At 40.5% G+C, this 9,080-nt stretch overlaps 1 pseudogene across 1 annotated transcript; it reads left to right on the top strand.

Annotated features, from left to right (window-relative positions):
• Positions 1 to 5,569: 5,569 nt before the first annotated feature.
• LOC311174241 (small ribosomal subunit protein eS27-like) lies at positions 5,570 to 5,822 on the top strand (annotated as a pseudogene). Its single transcript has one exon. The product of its transcript is annotated as a small ribosomal subunit protein eS27-like (transcript).
• The last annotated feature ends 3,258 nt before the right edge of the window (positions 5,823 to 9,080 follow it).

Here is a 9,080-nt window from a genome sequence, read left to right as displayed (position 1 = left end):
GGACCTTGCAGTACAGGTGTGAGATGACCAAGAGCTGTTGGCATAATGAATTTACTTCCCTCTTTTAATGAAAACAGGCGATAGAAGCAAGGAGACTACTTGGGTTGGGACTGTCTGTATCGTGAAATTAAGAAATAAAACTAAAACCACAAAAGCTTTGCATAACTGAAATACCAGTGCTGGTACAAGATACATCTTCTTTGAAGAAAAAGCTAAGCTGCACTGTAGTGTGTGTGTGTGTGTGTGTGTGTGTAAATAGGACCCCTCTGTTACATTTTCTGTATTACTGTGTAGCATCCCCTTGGGGGGCATGGGAAGCCCCTCTGCTTGCCACCTGGAATTTGACGCCAGTTCCGCTCTGACAGCTGGTTAGCCTGTAGGGGCCTCACAAGTTAAATCTTGTCTCAGGAAATAATTTACTAGAAGATCAAAGCATATATGGGGTAAATTAAATTTTCAACAAACCACAAGTTTAGGAGATGTAAACATTGTCTCCTAAGTATTGCTAATGTCCTTGATGAACCAGTACTTTTGGTGGCTATTTTTTCTTTTAAGATTATAATTCTGCATTTGATTGATTCATATCTTACATGTTGAAAAAGAACTCTGAAAACTCGCAACTAAGATAAATCCCTGAAATAAATTATTTCCATGTATTTTGGCACATAGCTTATTTAGAGCAGTGATTCTCAGTGAATTCAATGGGTGATTTGGGCCTCTCCTTCCAGGGGGCATTTGGCAATCTCTGGAGACATTTTGGATCATCATGATTCTGGGTAGGGATGCTGCTGGCATCTAATGGTTTGAGGCCAGGGATGCTGCTAATCACCTTACAATGTACAGAATAGCCTCCACTACAAATAGCCATCTGTCCTAAATGTCAGTAGTGCTGAGAGACTTGCACTACTGAGCCACTACTGAGAGAGGGCCATTTTCTAATTTCCACTGATTTGGATATACCTTTACACACATACATACATACACACACACACACACACATACAAACACATTAATTTAAGGGTCCATTCCTTTTATTGCCTCACTCAATACAGCATCTTGCCCTAAGTAGGATCAAACATTTGTGTCTGAGTTGATTCTTCTCCCCACCCTTAAGGTATTCATCTTTTTTTTTTTTTTTGGTCTGGAAGTAGAGCTATTAAGAACAGCATTGACAGCAGGTGATGGCATTATTGCAGTCAGCTTGGTATGGAAAAAAAATACAGGCTTTGGACACTCTCAGCCTCCGCTTTCTTACCCCTAAGAATAGGCAATAAAAATCTAGGGTGATTTTACTTAAGAAGAATGGTGTTAGGAAATGCTTGGCATGTTTTAAGTGCTTAGTAAATGTATTCTTTTCCAAAGTGACTGAAAAGGAAATCTGTGCAAAGTCCAAAGGGCCTGTGACTCTGCCCCCCACTTTTTCTCTGTAAAAGAAAAAAATATATATATTTTTCTTATAAAGAAGAAGGCAGAAATCTTAAGCATTCTGTGATTGTTCTCAGCTCTCCAGGAAGGAGAAAGAAGGAATGTAGAGCTTTTCAGTAAAGGTTATTCCATGATTGACAAAACTAGCTGAAGTTCCTAACTGGCACGTTTTGCTTCAGGCAGGAGCTATTTTTAAAACTAAATTGACAGCAACTAGTTCAAGTTGGAACATTCCTGACTTAATTATAGATACCTGTGAAGGTTCCTTCAAACAGGTGGGTTTCAGCAGTTTGGTCCTATTTGGCAAAAACTATTTCTTGCACAGTTACTTGTTTAAGAGGAGGCTCAGAACACAGCTTTAGGAATCTGACTTGATAATCTGTCTCTGGATCTGAGCCTTCATTGTCTCAGTTGTAAAATGGACACAGTACTACCCTCAGAGGGTTAGGAATCACTGAAGACATTTTTACTTACAAATTGAAATTTTCCTAGTTTTTAAATGTTATATATAAATAAGTGCCATGAGAGATAAAAGGAAGTTCACTTTTCATCCAAATAGTTTACTATTTTTTTATCCAGTTGCATCTATTTTGAGAAAATTGATGTTTGAGAAATTCCAGCCTTGGACTTACTATTTGTCTTTCTACAGAGGGAGAGTCAGCACAGATCTCTGACTTGTGGTTCCCAAGCCACCAAAGAGTGACTGTTCCATATTGTGGTTTGGTGCCACTGGAAAACTAACAGGGGGCAATTTACAAAGTTTTCACTTGAAAAAAACATGATAAGCCCAACCACTCTTTAAAAGGCTGTTAACTGTAGCAAAGTCTGACTTTTCTCTAATTTCTGTGCCCATTGATTTGCCCCTCACCACCCTCAAAATCTGTCTAAATCCTATCTCTAGAAAGAGGCTCCAGATTGTACTTCATTTTGATAATTCTTCAATTTTACATCTAACCACATATTTTCTTAGGCTGCCCTTATTAATTTGAATTTGTAGTTGCTTAGTAAATGTAACATTTCATGTTATTTCTGCAGCTTCAGATTTTCTTTGGGGCTAGTTCCATGTCATTGCATGTATTTTATATCACTATAGCATCTACAGCAGAAGGGGGCATTCTGTAGCCCTGGTACTTATATTCTGTATTGATGAGCTATAATTTATTTGAGATAAGCAGCGAACAGAGGAAGTATCCACCTGAATGTAGGGATCAGTAAGTTGAAATTGAAGGGCTAAGTTCAGGGGAAAGTGAGGTTTAGTTGGGGAACCAGACAAAGTAAGTCTTCTGATGGGGGAAGCACAGGATATTATAAGCACATAATACTGGGAACATTAGAGGGAATATTAGTCAGTGAAGTTGAAGCTGAAACCTGTTCAGTCAGGGGGAGGTACCAGATGAAGTGACAGATTTGGGGAAGAGGATGTTCCAAACAGAGCAGGGGCCAGTGGGGCAGCATCCTGTGTTTAGATCCTAAGAGAGTTTAGTTGTGATTTCAAATTGGAGCATGGAGTTGGGCATGGGTGTGTGGGGGTGGTAGGAGGAGTAGGTGATAAAGGACCTTGCAAACCAAGTAAACAAATTTTAAATTTTAGTCCTTGGGTGGTGGGAAACCATTGAAGCGTTTTGGCTCATGAGGGATGGCCTTTAAAGTGCAGGTTGAGGGCCTTCCCAGTGGTGCAGCAATTGAGTGTTGGGCTGCGAAGCTGCCCGCAGCCTCTGCAGTGCCGGTTTGCCACCTGCGAGGGTCGTCCCACATGGCACGAAAGACCTCTCCTTCTGCGCCCGCTACTCCCCTCAGCAGTATACTCCGTCCATTTGCGTTTTCTGCTCCTTGCTCTGGCTCTGGTGAATTCTGTCACTCTCCTGCGCTTCTGCCTGTACCCAGTGCTTGTATAGATAAATAAATAAATCTTTAAAAAAAAAAGTGCAGGTTGAAAAAGTTCTGTTCTTCTTGGGTATGTTCAGATAACCTGAGAACTGAGACATCTCTGGCGAGAGAAATCATCACCAGGGCTAGGGCAGAACCATGGGGCTAGAGAAAGTGGAGGCTTAGGAGTAGATTCTCTGTGAGCTGATTGAATGGGGAGAAGGAAAAATTGAGTGTAAGGCTTAGATTTCTGGGAGACCCAGTGAGAGGAAGCCTAGGGGTCAGGCGATGAGCTCAGTTTTGAGCTCAGTTTTGGACAGATTATTTGTAGGGGTCTGTGCTACACCAAAAAGGGAAATGTCAGTTGGAAGCTTGCATTTCAAGATCAGAAAAGAGAAAGCACAGTGAATTGAGCTCTGCAGAGTCTCCTCCATATAGATGTTCATTGCACTTGTGAGTCAGTGTGACCACCACATGAGGGGATGGGGTGATAGAATGGGAAAAGAAGTCTTAGGGCTGAACACCAAAAAACAGGCTCCAAAGAGACTGAGGAGCAGTGATTAGAGAGGACACAAGAAACAGCCAAGAGTGTATTCAAGGAGTGTTAGTTACCGGTATCTGACTCTGTGGAGCCATGAGAATTGAGTCCTACCCAATGGATTTGGGAAGAACAGTTTCAAGGACTTCATGGTTGCGAGGCCTGAGCAGAGGCTGGAGCAGAGATTGGGAAGTGAGGGAAGAGCAGCAGCCTGTATAAATGTGGTGCTTCTGCTGACCTGAATGGAGCTTTTGTGAGCATGATAAAAAGGTGTGCGCGACCCCCGCCCCCCCCCCCCCGCTCCCCACATGGATGAACACAGTTCTCAGGTATATGATTTGTTGAAGGGTCCATGGTGGAACTTTAGCTTCCATAAGTTGGTTCTCTTGTCTAGTGCAAGATGGCTTAGGGCAGATCAGTCAAGGGTAGTTTTGCCCCCCGGGGAGCATTTGACAATGTTTGAAGACATTTTTGTTGTTACAGCTGAACAAGGGCTTGTAGGTGGGTGCATTAGGTAGATAGCAAAAATGCTGCTTAGCACCCTCCAATGCACAGGGCAGCCCCCACATCTAAGAATTATCCAGTCCAAAATGTCAGTTATGCGAAAATTGAGAAACCTTAGTTTAATGAGTCTTTTGAGATTGTTGTCTGTTAGGAGGGTATGAGAGGGTAGTGACTGAGGAGGATTTGAGAACAGCTCCTTATGTACTTGGCTACAGTTTAATTTGCTTGTGGCAGTTTTCATCTTGCATCCCTACCTTGCTACCATGTAACTCCTATTCATTAATTATAGCTTTCCAACTGTTTATTGTCCTATAGCCATTTTCACTTCCCTCCTCCAACACCATAAATATTGTAATGCAAAGTGACCATGTATCCTAATTTCTGTTTTAGGACACATTGTAAAACACCTGCATTTTGATACTATTGGTCAGGAAATTCTATTTTGGTAGATGTTGCGTTGACTAATCTAAACTAGTTCATAATTCAGTGCCAAGTTGATAAGACTGGTGCATAGAGTCAGCCCCTTGACTCGTCTGGCTTCCAAAACAGACAGGAAGCATTCCTTGTCTTTGGAAGCAAACTTTGCTTCTGGCTTTGGGAAGAAAAGACTACAAATTGTTCTCACCAGATAGGGTTGCAGCAGCTTTCCCAGCATTTTGGGAACAAATCAAGTTATTATCTCAACAATGTCAAAACTGTGTTCCCAGATCAATTGTTTGAAGCATTTGGAACTGATGAGGAGGAGAAGAATTAATTAGCAGCTCCCTCTCTTGGTGTCCATTTTCAGTCTTCTCAAATTGCAGCATGAGAGTCCCTCAGACATGCTGGCTACTCATGGTTATCTGTTTTGCAAGGTACAAAAGGTTGCTGGCTAAATTTTGTGAGCCCCTTAAACGGAGGGCGACAGTGTCCTGGGTTTAATGAACAAAAACACTTACTGAACATATCATCAATGGGAAAGCTCTTGAATTCACAGAATAGTTTTGGAGAGTACTAGGTGAGTGTGAAAAGCAACATTGCCTGTTCTATTCTTAGGAATATTTAACCCTGCAACAGTGAGTAAATCTTAAGCCCTTATAAGAATGAAAACAAGTTCCATATTACGCAAAGAGTGTGTGTGCAAGACAATAAGAATGTGGATTAAGAACAAAAAGTGTCTTACTTTAAAATGGTGGCAGTAGAGATGAAAAAAAATGAGTTGCTAGCTTCCGGCGGTGATGACCTCCCCATGAGAACATGCCTCTCGCAAAGGATTTCCTTCATCCCTCTCCAGAAGAGGAGAAGAGGAGACACAAGAAGCTCCTGGTGCAGAGCCCCAATTCCTATTTCATGGATGTGAAATGCTCAGGATGCTATAAAATCACCACTGTCTTTAGCCATGCACAAACGGTAGTATTGTGTGTTGGCTGCTCCACTGTCCTCTGCCAGCCTACAGCAGGAAAAGCAAGGCTTACAAGAAGGATGCTCCTTCAGACGGAAGCAGCACTGAAAGCACCCTGAATCAAGATGAATGAGAAACCATCCTAATAAACAAGTTTTGGATACAAAAAAAAAAATTAGTTGCTAGTCATGTTGAATCTGAGATATGCCTTGGTTGTGGGAATGTTATTTCTGAGTTAATTACTGCATGTAAAGTTGTATTTTAAACACCATTCCTATTGTCTTTCACATAGTTTTCAAAGATAGGATTGACAATAAGAGTTCTTGTCCTACATGATGCACACCATTCACTATGCATGTAGCATAAGCATTCTTTTTTTTTTTTTTTAAGATTTATTTATTTATTTATTTATACAAGCACTGGGTACAATCAGAAGCGCAGGAGAGTGAGAGAATTCACCAGCGCCAGACCCGGGAACAGAACAGGCAGACTGACGAAATACACTGCTAAGGGGAGCAGTGGGCGTGGCAGGAGAGGTCTGTCATGCCATGTGGGACCCTCTCAGGCGGCCCAGTATCAAATCGGTGCTGCACAGGCTGCGGGCAGCTTCTCAGCCCAGTGCACAACCGCTGTGCCACCAGGGGAGGCCCGGCATAAGCATTCTTTTTATGTATCTGACATATACTCTAACTCAGTTTTCAACCCTATGAAATAGTATAACAGACAGAAGCTTTTAAAGTTCTGCTGTGGACCAGCCCAGGTGTGAAATAGGAAGGCATTGGTGAGCAGAAAGTAGGATATTTTAGGCTAAAGAATATTGATGTAAAACAATCTCATTTCCTGCAAATGGCCAACAGGCATATGAAAAAATGTTCAACATCACTTGTCATCAGGGAAATGCAAATCTACCATGAGATACCATCTTACACCAGTGAGAATGGCACATATTAAAAAAACTAGCAACAACAAATGTTGGCGAGGGTGTGGAGAAAAAGGAACTCTCCTGCACTGTTGGTGGGAGTGCAAACTGGCCCAACCACTATGGAGAGCTGTGTGGAGATTTCTGGACCTACTAAACATAGAGCTTCCATATGATCCAGCAATTCCACTCCTAGGTATTTACCCAACGGACACAGAAACATCAATTCCAAAGAAAACCTGCACCCCTATGTTTATAGCAGCACTGTTTACAATAGCTAAGCTTTGGAAACAGCCCAAATGCCCAAAAATAGATGACTGGATCAAGAAGATGTGGTACATATATACCATGGAATATTACTCAGCATTCAAAAAAGATAAACACATGCAATTTGCAGCAACATGGATGGCGCTGGAAGGGATCATGCTCAGCGAAATAAGCCAGAAAGAAAAAGAAAAATACCGGATGGTCTCACTCATAGCAGGAATCTAGAAAACTTAAATAAGGGACCAGGAAAATGAATAACTATAAGAAAGTGAAAATCAAAATCAACAAAAAACTATGAACCAGAGACACTTTTTTGGGGGGTGGGGGGCAGGAGGGGAGGGATTGGGGTCAGAATGGGGGGTTGCAATTGTATGGGGAATATAAAAATAAAATCTATTATTTAAAGAAAAAATCTCATTTCCAATTATGACAAAGTCTTTTATTACCTAGTTACAAACAGCTTGTGATCATCTCACATTAGAAAAGTTTTTTTTTCCTAGTAGGGACTTTGGGAAATATTGATAATCTTTTATTATCTTTCTAAGGTTTTCCATATAATGAAATTTATAACCCTTCTTATATGACAGCATATGGTTATCTACAGTGAAGACTATTTCTTATGTGTCATTTGGATTTGCCAAGTCCTTTTACTACCTTAACTAAAAATTCTTTATGGTAATTATTTGAGAAAAAGATATTTCTGTGAGTAGATAAATAAGGGAAATAATGAAAGAAGTCCTTATACTTTCATAATGTCGAAAGTCTTCTAAACCATACCACAAACCCTCAAAGAAAATGATTATTAAAGGTTTTTCTCACTTTACGCATTCATCCCAGGAGGACTTTCTAATGTGCTCTCAGTGATATATAGAGGCTCCCTAATTATGTGATTGCCGAAGGTGAACTTGGTACTTGGTGGGCTGTTAAGCCCTTAGCAGCACTGTTGTTTTCCAGGACTAGTTTATCAGTAATAGTGAGGGTATTTGCTAAGAATGTTTGCTAAGAGAATGGAAACAAACTTACGTTTATTTGAACAAACAAACATATGGGAAAAAAATCTAATAGTTATAGTGTGAGGACATTTTTATAAACAAACTCCTCCTCCAGCTAACTTACTATTTATGTTTCACAAATTTATATGTCTATGTTTGCATGCAAAAAAAATGTAAAAATGGGCCTCCCTGGTGGCAACAGGGGTTTAGATGCAGCACTATGAAGCTATCCACAGCCACTGCAGCATGAGTACGATTCCCCAGCCAGCCAGGGAGCTACCCACATGGCACAGCAGATCTCTCCTGTCTCGCCCACTGCTCCCCTCAGCAGTGTATTTCAGTAGCTCTGCCTGTTCTGCTCCCCATCTGTCTCTGGTGAATCCTCTTACCCCTGGCACCTCTGACCTGCATCCCAGGTCTGCATAAATAAATAAATCTTTAAAAAATGTAAAAGTATGCAGTAAAATATCAACAATGGTAAAGTGTCTTTGAAATTGTGGTAAATTATTTAAAATCCAGGATTTCAAAAAAAATTTGCAATGACCATGTTATGTTTATGCAGTAAGAATAAAATAGTGGGAGAAGGTAAGTATGAATATGTAAATGCAGGAATTTTATAGTCTGATTAGACAACTATGCACTGCATGCAATTGTAGGTGAAATCCGGTAAAGTTAATATTTTTCTTTTTAATTCTACCAATAATTCCAAAGTTATTTCTTTTACCCCATTTACTTCCATGGGAAAACAGAAGAGAGATAAGCAGATGTGAATTTTGGGTTTTTTTCACCTTTTCTTCTCTCATATTTTATTTCTTCCTCCCTCTCATTTTAATAGCTCTTCCATGCCTTTTTTCCAGAACCTTTAAGGGGGCATATGGAATGACCCATCAAATCCCTTCTGCAAGATCTGTCCCTCAACTAACTATAGTGGGTGTGATCAGTCTAGTTGCCTGCCTAACATTCCACTCAGCTTTGTAGGAAAAGAGTTTTACTTAGTAAACAGTGCTTATGCCTAATTCTATAACTGACTTTGTTCTTCTTAAGATTCTTCAGTGTATCAATTGCCAAGGAAGTCATTCATGGCAAAATACAACCAAACCAATAGATGAAAGCTCTTGCCATGTTTCATAAATAGTTGTTTCATGCTTACCAGTTTTCTTCCCTTTAAAATAAAGGACTAGGCAGTAC

This window comes from Talpa europaea (genome assembly GCF_964194135.1).
Source record: "Talpa europaea genome assembly, chromosome: 7".
NCBI lineage: Eukaryota > Metazoa > Chordata > Mammalia > Eulipotyphla > Talpidae > Talpa > Talpa europaea.
This window is presented reverse-complemented; position numbering and strand designations above follow the sequence as displayed.